We start from the raw sequence: 21,672 nt of genomic DNA, 5'->3' as shown, positions 1-21,672 counted from the left end.
ACTGTTGTATAACCATCACCACCATCCATCTCCAGAACTTTTTCAATATTCCAAAGAGAAATGCTATACCCATTAAACAATAACTCCCCTTTCTCTTACTCCCAGCACCTAGAAACCACTTCTACTTTCTGACTCTATGAAGGAATAATCTAAGTACTTCACAGAAGTGGAGCCATATGGTATTTGTCCTTTTGTGACTGGCTTATTTCAGTGAGCATGACATCCTCAAGTTCATCTATGCTAGAGCAAGTGTCAGAATTACCTTCCTTCTGAAGTCTGAATAATACTCTATGATATGCACACATCCTATTGTTTTTATCCATTTATCCACTGGCGAATATTTAGGTTGCTATGAACTGGTGTGTGCAAGCATCTCTTCAAGACCCTGCTTTTCTTCTACCATTGAGCCAAAAAAGACCCTGCTTTCAATGCCTTTTTATTTTTATTTTTTTTTTTTTGAGTTGGAGTCTCACTCTGCCACCCAGACTGGAGTGCAGTGGCATGCTCACAGCACCACAGCCTCAACCTGCTAGGTTCAGGCAATCCTTCCGCTTCAGCCTTCCAAGTAACTAGAAATGCAGGCATGCGCCATCACACCCAGCTAATTTTTTGATTTATTGCAGAGATGAGGTCTCACCAAGTTGCCCAGGCTGGTCTCAAACCCATGGGCTCAGGCAATCCTCTCACCTCAGCTTCCCAAAGTGCACCACGCCCGGCCTCCTTTCAATTCTTTTGGTATATCCCCAGAAGCAGAATTGCTGGATTATATGGTAATTCTATTTCTAATTTTTCTAGGAACCTCCGTACTGTTTTCCACAGCAACTGTGCCATTGTACATTCCCACATCCCACATTCCAATTTCTCCAAATCCTCTCCAACATTTGCTATTTTCAAGTTTGTTTGTTTGTTTGTTTGTTTTTAATCATAGTCATCCTAATGGCTATTTTACTTTTAGTTGGGGTCTCACTCTATTGCCCAGGCTGGAATGCAGTGGCATGATCACAGCTCACTTTAGCCTTGACCTCTGCGCTCAGGTGATCCTTCCGCCTCAATCTCCACAATATTGGGAATATAGGTGCGTGCCACTACATCCAGCTAATTTTTTGACTTATTATAGAGATGAGGTCACACTATGTTGCCCAGGCTGGTACTGAATTCCTGGGCTCAAGCAATCCTCCTGCCTCGGCCTCCCAAAGTGCTGGGATTACAGGCTTGAGCCACTATGCCCAGCCTATTTGTGTATTTTAAAACTGGCTAATTGAATTAAAATTTTGCTCTATCTATGCAGTTGGCTAAGAATGTCAGAAAGCCTGAATTTCATGAATATGCTGAATATTCACTTTCAGAGAGACAATTTTAATAAAGCAGCTGAGATTTAAAAAAAAAAGAAAGAAAGAAAAGCTTTGGACATAACCCCATTCTGTATTCAAATATGAAACAGCCATTTCTGAGGCAAATAAAGTACCTTCCCTAAACCTCAGTTTCCTCATTTGTGAAATGAAGCTGGGAATGCCCATTTCTTGGGAGAATTAAATTACAAAATTGTATAAGGCACTAAGCATGGCGCCCGGCATGTAATAAGCACTAAAAGAAAGACAGATGATGAAAAGGAGGAGGAAGGCTTCATTATTACTGGAATACCACTAAAAGTTAGGACACAGAAAGGTCTCATATTTAGCATTGAAATATATATATTTGAGCCGGGTTCAGTGGCTCAACCTGTAATCCCGCGCCTTTGGGAGGCTGAGGTGAGTGGATTGCCTGAGCCCGCGGGTTCGAGACCCGCCTGGACAGGCGAGACCTCATCTCTACAATAAATCAAAAAATCAGCCGGGTGTGGTAGCGCGCGCCTGTAGTTTCGGCTACTCGGAAGGCTGAGGCAGAAGGATCGCCGGAGCCCAGCAGGTCAAGGCTGCAGTGGCCGGAAGCGGCCACTGCACTCCAGTCTGGGCAACAGAGTGAGACTCCAACTCAAAAAAAAAAAAAAAGAAATATATATATTTATACATAATTTATACATAAACTCCCCAAACCTCCAGGTTGTCATTAAAGCTAAGAGAGTATTTTCTTATATATAAATATATAAACATAAATAGTTTTTTCCAGAGTAAGCAGGATATACTAAGGCAAGACACTGAACAGGGGTAGCACAGCACAGAATTACAACTTTTTGACAGTTTGAAAAGGTGATACCAAGAACTTGTCACATATTTTAAATTGTACTTAATCTTGTTATAACGAAAACAAGGGATGAGATTATTTTTCCTTCTTCTCTTGGTTAGCTACCCTAAAAGTAAATGTCAAATGGCTATCTTTTAAACATATGGCTTAGGCCAAATTCACATAACTGTAATAAAAAAAAAAATGCAAGCTTGATCTGTCAAGGACTGTCTGGGTAGCTTTCACTTGGAACCTTCACCTGGCTTCTCATTTAAATTCACAGAATCTGTGGGAAAGTCTCCGAAATCATTTAACCCAATCACCTAGAAAATTTATATAAATTTACTAATAATTTACAGTATAATATAGAATACTGGAGAACTTGAAGTGATTGTGAAAGAAGAAGTATGCATAAAAATAGATTTTAAAGTAAAAGTTAAATCCAAAGGGTGCTAATTTATCACCCCAACACTTCAAGACTCTACATGTGTGCGTGCACAAGGCATTTTTCTAAGCACTTTACATTAACACTTTTAATTTTCACATAAGGTTTCTGATTTAGGTTCCCTTAATATTAGAATACATTTTAAATTACTCCTTAAAATTCTGAAATATTATTTTATTTATATAATCCACTGAGAAATATTCACATAAAATAACATTCCAAAATTTTAATTATATTATAGGCTTCAGTTTTCTAAACAGTCTGCATCTTTCCTTCCTGGCTAATATAAGCCCATACTAATGTTTTTGTTCCACTCACCCAAAGAAGTGGTTCAAAACATCAAGATGTCCTAACAATGGTATTAGTTTACTAGGATTATTAGTTCAGGAAACTCTTTCTGCTTCAATCATTGCTCCATTAAAATACCTCAGAATTACTTCAATTTCAGTAAATTATACAGGTATGTAATCTCAAATCTTTTCTTGGTGGTTCAAGGTTTAATAAGAGATCTCAGCTGATTTTTCAATGAACTCTTTAACCAATTCTAGGAAGGCTCGGGGTCACATCTTGAGTGTCTATCACCACTGAATCTCAATGATTACTAGGGCCAGCCAGAAGGAACTGGGCTGAATATGACAAAACATGTCCTATAAAATGAATTCCTGAAATCTGCTTTAGCACTCTAAAATAAGAAAGCCCATTCATTCTCCCCAAAGCTGTATGTCTCAAGTACTTGGCATTTCTCTCTTTCCCCTTGCCCCTCTAAGATTTCACTGTAATTTAACCACCAAGAAGAAACCAACAAGTAAGAATGACAGTACCAACAACAAGGTACCTTGTCAGTAACTGTCTTTACTTCTTCCATGTATTGTTTTCTTGGAAATCTGAATCCCACCTCCAAGTGGCAGCCTGAGTAAATCCTACGATATTCCTCTGCCTACGATATTCCTCTGCCTCATCAGTCAGGCCAGGTCTTGTTGTTCATATTCAAAGTTATATAACAGCCATAGAGACTCTGAGTCTTGAAGATACAACCTCTGGTGGCAGAGCCTAAACTAGAAGCCAGGTCTCTTGAATCCCACTTCAGGATTTTTGCCCTTATAGATCTTCCAGCTGTGGCCCTGTGTCCTGAGGCATGGCTCAAGACACCCGATGACATCGGTTTATGAATCCTGACAATTTATCCGAGAAGTTAAATTAGATACGAGCATTCTCATTTGCCCTCTGTTCCCTTCCTTTGCATATTCTAATCTCATCCACTGTTTCAATGTCCCTTATAAATTTTCTTTTCCCAGCACATGCACATAAACGGCATTTTCAGTTGTCCTGTCTCTTCAATCTCCTTTAAACTGAAACAGCTTTTCGGTTTTTGTCTTTTATGCAATTAATATTTTTGAAGAATACATGCCAGGTATTTTAGAGAATATCCTCCAATGTGGGTATTACTTACATCCAATGTGTTTCCTCACAATCAGATTCAGATGCAGCATTCCTGGCTCGGCCACGTCATAAGAGCATCACACCCAGAGACACACACGATGCCTGCTGTCCCTAATGGGTGATGTTAATTTTGATCCCTTATTTAGGATGTTACCCAGTTTCCCCACTAAATTGTTAGTATTCTTCTCCTTTTATAATTGGTTATTACATTTGTGGGGAGAACAATGACACAATTTGACTTCAGAAACTGACCCATTCATTTGTTCGGTTAGCAACATTTGTTCAGTTGAACAGCCAAGTACTTGAGACATACAGCTTTGGGGAGTTACTTGCCAAGTATTAAGGTGGCACAGAAGATACTGCAGGGAAAAAAGACAAAAAAACCTGCCCTGGGCGAGTTTACATTCCAGTCAGGAAAGGCAGACAATGAGCACGGAAATAAATAAAGCATATACTGTGTGCTCTGGTGACAAGTGCTTCCAAGAAAATGAAGCAGGGTAAGTGTCAATAGGGTGGGTTGAGGAGAAATTTCATCTGCAACTGCTGTGGTGGTCTTTCATGCACTGTCCAAAACAAAGCAGAAGAGATTGCCCCAAAGCTGAAACTGTTATCTTGTCACTTAGTGCTTGAAACCCAAAGAGTAGTCTAAACTCCTCTGTGGACATCCAGGATTTTCATGAAATACCCTGGGCTCTTCCATACATATCTCTTGTCATCCTCTCTTCCAATTTATTCTCTGGCAATAACACCTATACTTCCCCTAAATGTGCCTGCTGTGGCCCCCTCATTCATAGCCTTCATCCCACTTCGAGTAACTTCTTTCTCTGGTCCAGTCCCAGCACCTGCCCAGGGAAGTCATTCAATGCTGAGGAATAGAGAGAGGGAGAATGAGTCCACAAACTATCATTCTAACAGCAAACGGAAAGGGCTCCCAATTATCTGAAAATTAAAAAGGTAGCTATTTACATTATGTTCTAAGTTTTATACAAAACTTTCTATTATATGTAAAAATACTTTGTTAACATTTTTTAATTAGAGCACTTGGGAAAACATGTTTGATTTTTTTTTCCCTTCTCTAAGCACATTAAGAAAATTAATTTGCAGAGATAATTCTACATGATTCACACAGAAAAAAAAATTAGCAGGCAATTCTTGAGCTAAAACAGCTTGTAAATAAACATCATGAATATGGACAAAATGTGAACACCCACAGGCAAGCAGTGAAGAATTCCACCTACATAAATCTACTGAGTCACACTTTAATTCAACAAGTCGTCTCTAAGTTCTTATAAGGTGTTCTGTCCTATGTTTGATGCCACAGGAGTTTCCAAAGACTATGTGATCAGAGACCTACTTCCAAAGAGGTTAGAAAATGTGGTAAGTTGTTAAAATATGTGGCTATCATTAAAACCCTAAGGAAAAAAATTTTAGGATTAGCTTTTTAGATAATAAGACACAATTACATAAACAATCACAATTTTAAGTATTGGGTATTTAATAAAAGCACATATCTTGCTTTACTGTCTTTGTCATATACTGTGTATGTGTATACACACACCTTTGGTTAAAGGAAGGGGGAAGTTGGAGTTTTTCATTTGCTTCTTTGAGTAGAGGTCTTGCTTTGTGGACAAAGGTTGTGTTTTTATTTGTCATTTAGAAATGTCTGTCACAGGCCTCACCTCCTCACCCTCAGTAGGGTCTGAGTGCCCAGGCCCTGGCACTGCCTGTTCTGCCATAAACTCCTTCCTCCCCAATAGGCCTCTCACTGGACAAGATATCAATCTGTAGCTATAACTGATGAAAACCGCTTAGCCTAGCCAGGTAATCATCTTTACTGCCTGTAAAAAGGTGACTCTTGAAATTCCACCTCTAGCCTCTCCCCACACAAAGGTGATTTACAAATGAGGAAGAAGAAAAAACAACAACAGCACTCAGTAAAGAAAGCCCAGGCCTTGGGATCTGAGGAAGGTAAAAGAGAGGAATCCACAGGAGAGAAGAAAACAAACATCCCAGCACACTGACCCAGCCCTCCCCTTTTTCTATTTGAAAGCTTAGTAGTTTGTGCATGCCCACAGGGCAACAAACATCTGCCCACATTTTCCTAATGAGTTGTTCTTAAATTCACCAACATTTTGGGATTTCACTCTTTAAAATTGTTCATATGCAAAATATTGTCACAGGAGAATACTGGGAAAAGAAGAAGAAATACCTTCCTTTTGGTCCCCAGATTCTTAACTTCAAATATATTTATGTGGATGCCCTCAAAACCTCACAGACTTTTTCTAAAGGAAGTAAAATTGTGCAACTTTATAAATGTCCATCAACTTTTCAATTTTAAAAACAGTCCCCAAAGTAGATTGAATTGTCACAGGTCTGAAAATGAACTTATCACCCAACTAAGATTCTCAACACAGATCCAATTTCTCCCATGGTCACGCAAACAGAAAGAAAGATACAGTTAAGCCCAACATGAAATGTACTGAAGTATATCAACATGAAACCATGACCTATATGCAAAATGGCTGCCAGAGAAGTCTTTAAATCTTCGTAGAATCACATGAGAGAACAATCGACCCCAACCCTGCCTGGCATGGGGAGAACCACCTTACCTGAACATGAGAATCCTGTACTCATTCCAAAGGAGACGTGAGCTTCATTTGTAGTCTACAGAAAGCTCAGTCTTGGGAGTAAAATTTTAGATGCCCCTCTTCCTTTGTTACTGATGGGGAAATGATTCGTTACTACCTGGGTCAGAGAGGGAAATTGATGCAGGCTTGTGTGAAAACAACAAAACGCTGTTTTTCCAGAAGAGATGATTAAGAACATGCTGTCCTAAGTGCAGTGGAATGAGACGTTCCTTCCTGGTTCCCCGCCTCAGGAGGAGGGAACAGCAGCTCTGTGGGCTTGGCCTTGGACAACAAAGGCTAGGGGTCGCCGCCATGTGCAGACACGACCTCCACAGCCACTGTCACTCTGACAGCCTGAAGTGACCGAGGCCTCAGAGACTGGTCAGGACAGGGGGCTGTCAACATATGTTGACCATATCGCTGCCTGCATTTAACAGACCAGGGGACCAAGTAAATTAAAAAAAGAAGGCCAGGGCAGCAGAGTCACTTACGCTGACTGATACTACACACTCTCTCGTGTTCCTGGGAACCCAGAGGGATATTCTACCTGCTTTGATAATCTTCTTTCTTAAGAAGATTCTGAATAAGATGGCCTTCATAAACAGTGACCATATTTTCTGTCTAAAAATTGGGACACAATCTGACAAGTATGAACACACACCTTGAATTCATTATGCAGAGTATGTGAAACCAGGACCGGTTCACAAAACCCAGGATGTGCCATCGCCCTATCCACCCAGAAAGGTTCCCAGGCCCCTCCCCTGGAGACTTAATTCAGTAAGCTTGGGTGGTGCCTGAGAATGTATATTTTTAACAAGCACCCCAAGGAGATTCTTAAGCTCTGGTAAGCTTGAGGATCACTGAATTGGACCAATTATACTTTATAACACTTAGTTCTCTTTAAGACAGTTCTACCTTCAAATCTCATTTAGTAATAGCAACAACAATTATGCTAGCTTATAAATGGTAGCAATAAGGAATATTTTGTCTTGTCTTAATCCCCCAAATAACACAATGTTGATAATATTCATTTGAAAGAAAGAGGTTAATAACTTGTGCAAGCTCACACAACGATTAAGTGACAGAAAGAGAATTCAAACAGACGTCCAACTCCCACAGCTGTATTTGAAATCATTATATATAAGCTTCCTGCATAAACATAAATCCTGTTCATTTTCTAAAAAGTAATAGCAGTTAATTTATTCCCAAAAGTCAAAAAGATTTAGAAAAACATTTCTGAATTATTAGTCCTTTCAAATTATTGGCTATACAGAAACCCAGAGATGCAAAGATATCTCTAAAAAATTGTTTTTATTGAATACTGCCCTCAAATTTCTCTTTTGATTAAGTTCTGATCCTAGTCTCTAAACCCTTCCCCAAAATAAAAAGATGCAATCAAAAAGTCAATGGTTCCTCCCACAAAAATAACTGGTTTAGAGGAATTACAATGGGCTATAATTAGCCCCCAAATCTAGTCAATTTCAGATGGAGGGTTAGGTTTTTGTGCCAATTTATAAAGAACAACAACAACAATAAAAAAGAAGTAATATTCATTTTCCTAGCTGCTGTCTTCTATCATGTTTAACACTGACTTTAAAAAAAAAAAGAAGAAGAAAATCAATCTTTGCTACTCTTCTTGCCCAAAAAAAAAAAAGGCTTGATATGCCAAATGAACAGCACTCCTACATCCATCCCTACTCCAGTCTCAGGTTAGTTGTAAAAGCCACTCCAGTTTGAAAAGGACACAAAAACCATAACCAACTTGAATTCATCATGCAGAGTATGTGAAACCAGGATAGGCTCACAAAACCCAGGGTGTGCTATCGCCCTACCCACCCAGCAAGGTTCTTATAGTTCATTCAACAAGTATTTATTGAGGGCTGCCTATTGTCAGGCACTGTTCTAGATGCTACCAGTATAGGAGGGAGTAAAATCAAGATCCCCGCACTCAAGGAACTTACAAACAACAGGTACAGAGTAAAGAGAGCAGAGAGGGACAACCTGAGCAGAGGCCTGAGGGAAATGGAGAGCAAGCCACACAACAAGTGGGAGAGAGCATCTCCCACAGAGGAAGGAGGGTGCCCGGCTCACCCCACCCCCACCCCAATCACAATTCTCCAACATTTCCGACCTGCATAGATGGTACCACCCTTCTCCCAGCTGAAGTCCGAAACTGAGCTGGGATCCTTCCTCTCCCTCCCATCACCCCATTCTTTGGCCTGGAAAGCTGCCTTCCCTGTGTCCCTCTCACCCTTCAGACCTCACGCTAAAAGTCATTTCCCCAGGGTGACTGTTTTGATCCCCCCATCACATGCAGATCCTACATTACACGCTTATTACACACTGCACTTCTCCCAGCACTGATCACAGCTATAATTAAATCACTACTACCACAATGTAATGTCTGCCCTGCCCCAATAAACTAATCTGCACGAGGTAGGGACCACATCAAATGTACTCATTTTCGAATTTCCCGTAACTGAAAAACAGCAGAGTTCAATAAATATTGAGGAAGGAACTAAGCCTTCCTTCTCACACTTCCGTGTTCTCTCTCAAGGAACACAAACAGTCACATTTTTCTACTGCATTATCTATACCACACAGATTTCCTCCCTAATTTAAACGAAAAAAGTTCAGTGCTATGAAAAAGTCATCCTGAAATAATGAAGTCCTAAAGTGAGCCATTCCGACCATGTTTGCATTCAGTTTCATCTCATGTCACAGAATTCTGTTCTTTTTAAAAGGGAAGCTGACAGAGCAGAGTAGCCCACTCCTGAGATCACGTAGGTCAGCCACAGACTCTCCTCCAGGAGCAAATTAAACTGATGTACTGCTTGTCAACAATCATTAGAATCTTTTTTTTTTTTTTTTTTTTGAGTTGGAGTCTCACTCTGTCACCCAGGCTGGAGTGCAGTGGCACGCTCATAGCCAACCCAGTGTTGACCTGCTAGGCTCAGGCAATCCTTCTGCCTCAACCTTCCAAGTAGCACGCTACCATGCCCGGCTAGTTTTTTTGATTTATTGTAGAAACAAGGTCTCACCAAGTTGCCCATGTTGGTCTCGAACCCATGGGCTCAGGCAATCCCCTCACCTCGGCCTCCAAAAGTGCTGGGATTATAGGCTTGAACCACCGCACCTGGTTAGAATTTTGTTTTTTAATTAAAGCTAATGGAAGCCACTAACTCTGTGACAGGAAATAAAAGGACAGCACTGCTAGATTCACGTAATGTAAATGTCAACAGTGGCCAACATAGCTGCACCCTGGCCGGGTGCCAGGTACCCTGCCAGGGCCTTCACACACCTTACTTCATTTAACTGAACTGACTCTGCAACCCACCATGATCCAAGGGAGTAAGCAGCTCCATTGGGCTTCAAATTCCCCACAAAGCATGCTCATTAAAACCCAGTGTTCTAGTACTGGCACCCAAAGTGCCAGTACTGAGTGCAAACCACTCAGCTGCTCTAGTCCAAGCTCCCCCAGCTTGTGGGCCCAGAGAGGAGAAGTGACTGGCACAAGACCACACAGCCCATTGGTAGCTAGGTCTGGCCAATAGCTTGATCCCTGTCAGGTCATCCTTCCGACAGGTCAAACCCCTCCTCACAGAATGTCTCTAAAACCCTCAGAATAAATGACCCATGTCAAGATTTCCTACAGAACACTGCAACGGTATAAAAATCCTAAAGTACTGCTTAGAGTTGGGTGAAAGCAAAACAGAAGAACTTTGTCACTCTTCTTGCAGCTGCCACTGAACTCACACAACGAGCCCCTTGTCCCTGAGCTCCCATGCAGCTCTTCAGAGTGACAGAAGCCCAGAACACTGAGGTCCTGGGCCCAGGCCAGCCCAAGCTGAGTTAAACAGGCTTAAAATGCAGGGCTCTGACACTCCTTTATCAAACACTCTGGAACGGCAGCGAACACAATTTCACACACACGATCACACTCTGTACTAGAGCACAGTGAGTGGAATAAAGTCTGAGCCATTGGGTTCACTCCCGCACCCTGATTTTAATAGTCCCTCTGGCAAATCCTTTCACTTGTATCCAACTGAATTTACTGCAGAATCCAATCACCTCTCCCCTTCCCCAAACTAGCCAGCTAACAGCCAACAACCTGGTATAATAATGCCACTTACCAGCACCACCAGCCTGCCAGACCAGACTAGACCAGGAATTACAGGCACTTACTGAGTCCCAATGGCCTCATGCTGTCCTCTGGGGCTTTGAACCCCAAGACCCTAATACCTTGCTGTGGCACTGCCTACGAGAACTTCTATTCTGACTAAGGGCTCCAAACCAGTGACTTCCCTGGTTACAGGAAGCCTGAGCTCACTCGGGAACAGGATAACGCCCTCTTAATCCCCTACAACAGTCCCAGAAGGGCTAACTCAAAGATGCACCCAACCCTTTTCCCACTGGCCCCTGCCACTCAGCCAGATCCTCAACCACTCAGTGGCAGTGCATGGGTCCCCCAAGGGTGCCATGTGACATGTGACACTCTAATAAACTACAGTCATTCATTCTGTGAGTTGTTTTCTAAGTAAAAATCAAATGAGAAAATACATAAGAGCATTTCAAATATTTAGAGAGCAAAATAATCTGAGTATTAAGAGTCACCATTTTGGTATGTTGAAGATTAAGGTACAGGAGATGGAATTTTTTTTTTTTTCTGAGTCAGGGTCCCACTCTGTTGCCCAGGTTGGAGTGCAATGGCACGATCACAGCTTACTGCAGTCTCAACCTCCAGGGCTCAAGCGATCCTTCTGCCTCAGTCTCCAAAATAGCTAAAACTAAAGGCAAATGCCACCATGTCCAGCTAATTTTTTTATTTTTTGTAGAAATGAGGTTTTACTATAGTGCTCAGGCCAGTCTCGAACTCCTGGCATCAAGCAATCCTCCCGCCTCAGTCACCCAAAATACTGGGATTATAGGCATGAACCACCACCCCCAGTCACAGAGACTTAACTTTATAAGGTCTCCATGTCCCTGCAGTAAGCCACATAGGATATTGTGGAAAACAAGTCCAATCTGATCTTGACTAATCCTAGAGCTGTAACCTGGGGTGAGTGACCCAAGCTTCTACTGCTCACTTTCCTCATCAATAAATTGGGGCCAACATATCTCTTGGTATGACAGCAAAATATCAAGTAAGATAAAGGAAGCCATCTGGACGACAGAGTGAGACTCCAACTGAAAAAAAAAAATAAAGTCCCTTAAAAAAAAAAAAAAGAAAAAGGAAGCCATTTCTCTGGCATAGCATGTGGCCATAATATGCCACAAATCAACACCCATTCCCTTCTCCAATACTTTTAAAGAACGTCCTTTCTTCAGTATCAAGCAACCTTTTCTTTCCCCTTTTATTAATTTCAACTTCTTTCAAAATTAACAACCCACATAGCCTCTTATTCCAGTAATTTAGTGTATCACCCCTAAGGACAAGATATATATGTTCGATGATGGTCTCTCCACCACTGTTTGTGACCTTCATTGAAAGAAGTAACACCCACTAACTCCAACACTCTAATGGCATTTAAAATAAAAGTGGTAGTTCAAGGAGTGCTAAAATAAAACAATATAAAGAAAACTACATAAAGGTACAAAAGTTTATACAGCAAAATCAAATATGGATTTAAAACATTTTCAAATATATATACATGCTAGGCCAGTTGTCTAAACAGTTTATCAGTGGAGAGATAAAAGGGAAATAAGGGTGCCAGGATGGGATAGGCAAAATAATCGCTCCCACATCCACATCCTAACCCTGGAACCTGCGAATATATTTCCTTACATGGCAAAAGAGACTTTGCATATGTGGTAAGTTAAGGATCTTGAGATAGGGAAACAATCCTAGATTATCTGGGTAGGCTCAGTGTAATCACTCAGGCCCTTAAAAGCAGAGGACCTTTCTGAATTTGACTACAGAAAAATGGTCGGAAAGATCAAGAAAGGAGCCATGAGCCAAAGAATATTGGCACCTCTAGATGCTGAAAAAGAGAAGGAAACAGACTCTCCCTGAAGGCTGTGGCAAACGGATTTTAGCCCAGTGTGACTCATGTCGAGCTTCTGACCCACAGATGTGGAAGATAATAAATCTGTGTTGTTTTATGCCACTAACTTTGTGGTAATTTGGTGCAGCAGTAACAAACTAATGCAGAGGAGAAAGAACGGTGAACTACTTATAGGTGTAAATCTTTCCAGATGGTCTGAATCTTTACTGTAGATGTACTGCTCTTATTTTAACTTGAATGTAACTGGGGGAAAGAGGAAAGAAATTCTTCACCCTTCCTCTATGTCATGGTTCCCTAACTACAAGAGTTTTCATATGACACTCAGCTTCCTGTGCCTGAAAACCCAAGCTTTCTCTCCTCCACACTGGACAAAATCCTGCTTACACACCAAGGCCCAACTCAAAGGTCACCTCCTAGGTAATGGCTTCTTCCTTAGAGCCCTCCCCATCGCTGAATTTATGCTGACCATGCATGGTTTGGTATACCCTGTTATATGGTGAACTCCATAAAAACGGGGCTTGAGGCTCCTTTGCCTGTGTAAACCCAACACCTCACCTCATAGAGGTCTGGCATGTGGTTAATGATTGTGTTTGCTCAACTGAGTTGACTACTGGGTCACATTAAATCCAAACCAATTTAGTAAATCCCAGTTTTAAATCAGTAAGAAGTCTCCTTACTGGGAAAAGAAAGCTGTAATCTTATGTGTATTATCCAGATATCTATTCCATAAAGACAGAAGTTATATTCTTCAACCCCACCAATCATAGCCAAGAATTCAAAGTATAAATCTTTCAAAATCACATCTTGACTCTGATTTACAAAAGATGTTGACTATCAAGAGACACAGTGTAAAACCTTCAGGTCTTCAAATTTCCAGTATGAATCCTCCAATACCTGCTGTAAATATTTGTGAGTTACGTTTAAATTAGATAGTGGTAGATGGGCACTGCAGCTCATTTCTGTAATCCCAGCATTGTGAGAGGCCAAGGTAGGAAGATTGTTTGAGCCCAAGAGTTCAAGCCCAGCCTAGGCAACCTAGTGCGACCTGATCTCTACAAAAAAAAAATTAGCCAGGTGTGGTGGTACACACCTATTGTCCCAGTTACTCTGGAGACTGAGGTGGAAAGATGGCCTGAGCCCAGGAGGTTAAGGTTGCAGTGGACTGTGATCATGCCACTGCATTCCAGTCTGGGCGACAGAGTGAGACCCCAACTCGTTCATAGATAGACAGATAGATAGATATGTAGATAGATAGATATATACATACTTACTTGATAGATAGATAGATGATAGATAGATAGACAGACAATTAGATAGTCCTGAAATTAGCCCTCCCTCCTTCCATCAAATCAAGCATGTTGTTTTTCTCAATAGGACATTTCATACTCCATTTTGTGTATGGGGAGGGGGGAGAGGGAATCACAACACAGTTGTTATGGCTGAGATTAAATACAATCTGAAAATTCAGCTCTGCTCTAGTCATGACTCTCTTAATGGCAAAGGAACCAGGAGAGATAACAGAGCAAGATTTGGATGCATGTTAAATACTAAAGGCTACACCTGCTAAAGCTATAATTAGCAACTTTTGCATTAATCTCCCAGCAGTGCTCTTTTTCACAAAGATCATCAGAGCAACCACCTCTATAGCAGTAGTTATTTCCACTGCCCAGGTGAAGGTCATCGTAAAGAAGGAGCTGCATCTTTAGGTTCGAATGAGGTATCTTAAATAACTAATGACTCAATAAGTCCTTATCCAACAATCATCGACAGGTGGCAGACACAATGAATTCTTCACAGTTTTTTAAGCCAACACACATCATTATTTATTTTGTTGGTGTTTTCATTTACAGTTAGATTTACTGAAGTATAATTTGCATGTAGTAATCCATTCTTTTTCATGCACAGTTCAATGAGTTTTGACAAACACAGTTGTGTGATCATCATCACAATCAAGATACAGAACATTTCATTCATCTCAAATGTTCCCCGTACCCTTTGTAGTCAATCTTCTCCCCCATCACCAGCTCCTGGCAATCACGCTCTGTTTCCTAACCCTCTACTCTTGCCTTTTCCAGAATGCCATTTAAATGGAATCACACAGTATATATTCTGAGTTTGGTTCCTTTCACTTAATGCATAATGAATTTGAGATTCATCCAAACAGTTGTGTTGTTCCTTGTCATTGATGAGCAGTATTCTATTTGTAGACACACCAGTTTGTTTATCCATTCACTAGTTGAAGTATATTTGAGTTTTTTCCAGTTTGGGCAGTTATGAATAAAGCTGTTAGAAGTCTTAGCTGACAGGTTTTCATGTGAACCAAGATTTTTGTTTCTCTTGGAAAGGAGTGGAACTGCTGGTTTATATGGTAAGCAAGTGTTTAACTTTGCAAGAAACTACCTATTTTCCAAAGTGGCTGTATCAGTACACATTCCCACCAGCAATGTAAGAGAGTTCTATTTGTTCTGTAGCTTTGCCAGAACTTAGTACTATCCGTTTGTGTTTTGTTTATATGTTTTTAAAGCCACCTTAATAGGTGTGTAATGATATCTCATTGCTTTTTTAAAAACTTTTGAAATAATTTTAGACTCACAAAGAAGCTGTAAAAATAGTAGAACATTCCTGTATATTCTTTACACAGCTTCCCTCATATTTTGCATAACAAATATACAATTATCAAAAGCAGGAACTTAACATTAAGTACAATACTATTAACTAAACTACAGACCTTGTTCAGATTTCATGTTCTCTTTTTTTTTTTCAGACAGTTCTATAAAACTTTATCTTATATATAGAAGTATATAACCACTATCACAATCAGGATATAAATCTGTTTCATCAAAGCACATTATATATGGAAAAGAACCCTTTTGGGATTGTAAACATCATCTGCTGGAAGCACTTTGGTAAACAATGATGACTTTCTTTTGACGTTTTCCCCTGACAACATTAAAAGCCAATTACCTATTCTCAGGCTGCTATGTACAATCCACAGTTGACTGAGAAGTTCTTTCAGGATGGGTGTTTGTCCTGTTCATTCTTTCACTACTATACACCAGGCCTAGTATAGGCAAGTAGACAAACCAGTGAACAAGAGAACAGTACTTCCTGCCTTTAAAAGACCTTAGAGTGGGAGAGACACACACTGTGATAAATATTATGAATAAAAGTAAAAGGTGCAATGAAAGGCAGGTAGATCCTTGTAATTGAGCCCCATCCTCAGACTGAGTTTTCAAAGCCCTCTGCAGGAACAGGGCATTCAAGTAACCAACAAATTCTTAAAGCTGAAAAATACAAGGAAGTCCCCCCATCCCTCCCCCCCTCACCCCCCAGAACTTAAGAACTTACCAAAGGCTTCTCATCTTCTCCTTGGGTCAGAGTTTGGCCCAAGACATGCAGAATTGGCAATTACCCATGTGATGTTACCTTAAGGATACCCATAGGCCTATATCTGTCCAAAAAGTTCTTTCCAAGCACTTATCACATTGCACAAACTCCACCATTAGAAAGCCTTTAGTTACAATTCTTCCTCTGCTTTAGACTAGTCACAATAAAATCCTATCAGCTTCTCCTCTCGTCTGAGGGATTCGCACTTATAAAATCTTTCAAGGCAAACTGCCCCTTCCCTTCTAGTCTATACATACTTTTTGTTATTAATCTCTAATACTATTTGTTCCCTGTCTCTCTCTCTGCCCTATCCCACTAGTCTCAATAGTCTGATTCGTCTCTGTATCTCCTGGCATGTGCACCCTAGCTCCTGTGCACACAGTAGGTGGTCAGTCAATGTTCTGTGACTATACAAGATATGACTTTCAGATTACAATGTTCGCAGTAAGGCTCTGAGGGAGTGGACCGTGAGACAAACGGGTCTTAATAGGAAGACACCAATCAAAGGCATGGACAGGTTGTCCAGCCCAAGAGGCATATTTGGAGTCCAGCCAGGAAGCATATTTGGACACCTGAAAGAGGGCGGGCAAGGACAGAAGGAGATGGTTTGAGGAACCAGGAAACAACACTTGCCCATTACACAATAGAGGTCAGGACCAGAACAGCTTGGCACAGTCAGGGGAAAAAGTAAATACCCTCTGAGGTGGAGAGGAGAGAGGGAAAGGGCAAGTTCTGTCTCTTTGACTATGTCTCTTGGCACTTGCCAAGTGCGGGGCTGTGGGAGACCAGGAGCTCAAAAGAAGTAAACATTTACAACAGCTGCTATGGACATCAGCTAGGAAATCAATAAGAAATGAGACTGGAGGCCAAGAGCGGTGGCTCATTCCTGTAATCCCAACACTTTGGAAGGCTGAGGCAAGAGGATTACCCAAATCCAGGGGTTGGAGACCAGCCTGGGCAACTTAGCAAGACCTAGTCTCTACAATAAATAAAAAATTTAGCCAGTTACAGTGGCATGTGCCTGTAGTTCCGGTTACTTGGAAGGCTGAGTGAGACAGAAGAATCTCCTGAGCCCAGGAGGTCGAGGCTGTGGTAGCCATGATTGTGCCACTGTACAATCATGTCACTGCCTGGGTGACAGGAGACTCTGACTCAAAAAGAAAAGAGATAGAGGGGAGTTCAAGTTTTGGAGGAGCAAACAGCTAGCTATATATGCCGCTTCTGCCTCTTTCCAAGGAGACCCTAATCTTTCCTCAACTGTCACAGACTGCTTCCAAAACCCTCTGAGAGGCCTCTGTGCACAGGACAATGACCTGGGTTTGATGATCCCTGAGAACTGGCTCCCTCCTGTAAATGCCTCCTAGGCCAGCTACACTATGAGGAAGCACTCAAGAGCTGATGGGAAAAAAAGACACTGCCCCGGCCCTGTACTAGTTGAGCCTCCACATACAGAAACTATTTCATGATTAGTAAATGCGAGAACCCCCAAATCAAAACACTTACTTGTTTAAGTGTTTAAACTAAACTTTAAACTATCAGAAAATAATTCCAAAACCACTAGCTGTTGTCATCAATCACCACGTGGCTTTTAAGAGGAACTTCCTCTCACCTGGCACCTTGGCCTTTGCCCCCCTGCAGTGCCCAGAGAGAAGGGCATCTGGAAGTGGCAGGGGAAGTCCTGCAGCCAGTCATACTTCCCCACTACTGGGACATCTAGCAAGTCTTGAGGACAGGGAGCCCGGAGAGGTCCCAGGTGGTGATTTGAAATATATCCAAGATGAAATAGGGACACCTTTCCAAGTGTCTCACTTATAATTTTGTATTATGCCCATGTGTAGGTAATAAATGCTACCATTATGATGCTATTTGCTAATCACACCGAGCTTCTCAGATGCAAAGTGTTACGTACCAACAGGTCCCCAGTCACGCAAGATAAGTGCTACCAATTGCTTATACTCTCTCTGTCATAACTACAGTCTCCACCAATAAGAGCCTTGCTTCCTGGGAACATAGTGCACCACAAAGTAAAACAGAAACTGGCAACCTCAAGATGGCTGTTGCCTCTGGAAAAGCAGCAAAGTGAATAAAACTGCCCACCAGCTCCAGACACTGGTGCAGCCCTTTGACCACCCAAAGGATCCTTGCTGTGGCTCGCAAACAAGTACCCCTTCTCTCTACAAGTGCTTGAGACTTCAAAACTGCCGTGAATGCTCCCTCTCCACTCCCATCACAAACCAAAACTGCCCTTGCTCAACCACTTCAGTTAGGAAGCGGGCAATCTCAGGTGTGAATGACCCAAAGGCTTTTCCCTGTCTAGAGATTGAAATGACAGCTCCAGACCATATATAGGATGTTAAAATACCTCCCAAGCTCTCATTCACCCAAAAGGTATGACCATAATTGATTTTAAAATGAGAAAAGCACTAAAAATGTGCACAAATTTATCAAGAAATAAAATCAGCAGTAAGTTTTATATTGAGCTCAGAATTAAGCCACTTAAGCTAAAACTAAAGTATTAATTGCATTTAAATACTTTTTTTTTAATGTAAGGTACTTTAGCACAAACATTCCTAACTGCCATTTCACATCAGAAACTGGAAGTGAGTTATTCTTCAACAACAGAACACTGCCAGGGAGCAGCAGGGACTGTTTACAAAATGACCCCAAAGAAAACATTACACTCCATGTATTTTCAAACTCACGGAGAATAACTGTGAATCAAAGTTGTGTATTAAATCCCATTTCAATTCCAACTGTCCTCCTTTCTTTTTTTTGAGTTGGAGTCACTCTGTCGCCCAGACTGGAGTGCAGTGGCCGCTTCCGGCCACCGCAGCCTCGACCTGCTGGGATCCAGCGATCCTTCCACCTCAGTCTTCCCAGTAGCTGGAACTACAGGCGTGTGCTACCACGCCCGGCTAATTTTTTTTTGATATGTTGTAGAGATGAGGTCTCGTCAAGTTGCCCAGGCGGGTCTCGAACCCACGGGCTCAGGCAATCCACTCACCTCAGCCTCCCAAAGTGCTGGGATTACAGGCTGAGCCACCGAGCCTGGCCCAACTGTCCTCCTTTCAAGGGAAAGAAGGCATGTTGTTACATTCAAAAGACCCAAAGAAGATATCAAAAAGCTGCCTGTGAGCACCAAACAAAATATATTTCATACAATTTATCTAAAACACCAAAAATGCAATTCACTGCCACTATGCCTCGGTCTACATGTCATTGTGTTTTGTCAAATGATGCAGTCACGCAAAATGCCCATTTTCCTAGCAAATGTAAGGACAAGGAGAAGGGACACACTAGCATTTTGGTGATTGTCTATCCACCATGTATATCAAACCTTGATAGAACAAGACTTTCAAGTTGCTAAATATCCTATTACCTACTCCCTTCTGCCTTCTAATAGAACCCAGAATAAGAACTGCTGTTCTCAGACTCTTCTGCAACTTGGTGTGACCATGCAGCTGGGCTTTAGCCTAGCAATTCTTAGAATACGGTCTTAGACCCCTAAGAGTCCTCAAAACCTTTTTTAGGTAGTCCATGAGGACAAGCTATTTTCACAATGACACTATGATATTATTTGCCTTTTTAATGCTGATCCTCTCCTGAGTGTAAATGGAGGCTACATAATACATGTGATACCACAAGAGACTGAATGCAGAAGTAGGTATGAAAACTCAGCTATCTTCTCTTAAGTCAGACATTTAAAAGATTTTTTTTAAATGAAAAGCAGTGGCAGTCTTTTCTTTTCTTTTTTGAGTCGGAATCTCACTCCGCTGCCCAGGCTGGAGTGGAGTGGCATACTCATGGCCACTACAGCCTTAACCTGCTGGGCTCAGGTGATCCTTCCACCTCAGCCTACCAAGCAGCTGGAACCACTGGCATGCACCACCACGCCCGGCTGATTATTTATTTATTTATTTATTGTAGATATGAGGTCTCACCATGCTGCTCAGGCTGGTCTTAAACCCCTGAGCTCAGGTAATCCTCTCACCTCCACTTCCCAAAATGCCGGTATTACGGTGTGAGCCAACACACCTGGCTATTAGTCTTTTCACTAATAATTAGAAGATAGCTAATCATCATAAAAAAGTAAGTTATAGCCTAAAATTGGTTTTGGTTTGTTTTTTAAGTTGAAGTCTTACTCCGTTGCCCAGGCTGTCACCCAGCTGGAGTGCAGTGGCACGCTCACAGCCACCCCAGTGTCGACCTGCTGGGCTCAGGCAATCCTTCCACCTCGGCCTTCCAAGTAGCCAGAACTATAGGCACGCACTACCATGCCCAGCTGATTTTTAAGTTATTGTAGAAATGAGGTCTTGTCAAGTTGCCCAGGATGATCTCGAACCCGTGGGCTCAGGCAATCCTCTCACCTCGGCCTCTCAAAGTACTGGAATTACAGGCTTGAACCATCGTGCCTGCACAGGTTTATTATTTTTAATGAATTCCTAAGTATTTTTAAATTTTCTCACTTTTAATTTCTAATACATAAAATATTTATATTACTTTTATATTGCTGCTATAACAAATTACTTCCACCTGGTGGCCTTAAAACAACAGATTTATTATCTTACAGTTCTAGAGTTCAGAAATCCAAAAATGAGTCTCATAGGGCTAAAATCAAGATGCCGCAGGGCTGAGTTCCTCCCAAAAGCGCTACAGGAGAATGTCCCTTACATAATGCCTTGGCTTGTGGGTTTACCTTCCAGCAATGGCGTTACTTCAACCATGCTTCCATCCTCACAGACAGCTCCTCCTCTGACTCTGACCCTCCCAGCTCCCTCTTACAAGGACCCATATGATGCTCCAGGTCCCACCTGGATAATCCAAGTTATGCTCCCTATCTCAAGATCCTTAACTTAATCACATCTGTAGTCTTTTGCCATGTAAGGTAACATAATTACAAGTACTGGGCATTAGAATGTGGACATCTTCGGTGGCCATTATTCTCCTATCACAATATGCTAGATATAACTCATATAAGCAAAGCTCATTGGGGTCCTCAATTTTTAATAGTATAAAGGGGTTCGAAACCCCAAACATTTAAAAACTACTGCTCTAGTATATGAACAGATTAAGATAAGTATTTGGTGGGAAAAGTAAAACTCAGAAAGCCTAAGTGACTAACCAAAGTCCTACCAACTGAGAGTAGAACTTCAACTTGAACTCAGGCAGTCTGGCTATTAGTGAACCTAGTATGGCTCCTCGGTGCCATGCTGCCAACCTCAAAACTCCTTGACTGTAGCAAAGGCAAATAAGAGTTATGCTGTGGGCATTTTTGCAGGCATCAAACAAAGGATGTGACAACAAACATTCAGATGTGAACTTGGTGAGCAGGAGGGAAGATAAGTTGGAGAGAGGAAGGTGCTTAAAATAATCTTAACTTTTCAAAAACCTTATTTGGAAATATACTAACTAATTCATTATCTTGTGTGAGAAAGGAGCAAAATGTTACAGACGGCCAAGTGATCTAGCAGCAAGCTAGAGCGAGATGAGTTAGTGTTCTCACTCCAGGGGAACACAATTGTGACTCAAGCATGGGAGACACAGGAAGCACTGCTCTGAGTTATATGATGGGATCTGGTCACTTGTCTTGACAATAACGGTCAAGCTG

At 41.5% G+C, this 21,672-nt stretch overlaps 1 protein-coding gene across 3 annotated transcripts in view; it reads right to left on the bottom strand.

Annotated features, from left to right (window-relative positions):
- The window catches only part of SGMS1 (sphingomyelin synthase 1), a 274,978-nt gene that overhangs the window by 171,377 nt on the left and 81,929 nt on the right, over positions 1-21,672 (bottom strand). The window contains exon 1 of one of the 3 annotated variants that reach the window (XM_008070650.1): positions 6,655-6,751. The exons of the other annotated variants lie outside the window; for them this stretch is intronic. The gene's annotated coding sequence lies outside the window, so the exon portion shown is untranslated. Of the gene's footprint in view, positions 1-6,654; positions 6,752-21,672 lie in introns of those variants that run through there. 3 annotated transcript variants of the gene reach the window in all.

This window comes from Carlito syrichta, unplaced genomic scaffold, assembly GCF_000164805.1.
Source record: "Carlito syrichta isolate Samal-C Ts95f unplaced genomic scaffold, Tarsius_syrichta-2.0.1 Scaffold313881, whole genome shotgun sequence".
NCBI classification, from domain to species: Eukaryota; Metazoa; Chordata; class Mammalia; order Primates; family Tarsiidae; genus Carlito; species Carlito syrichta.
The sequence above is the reverse complement of the archived record's forward strand: the minus strand, read 5'-3'. Positions and strand labels throughout refer to the sequence as shown.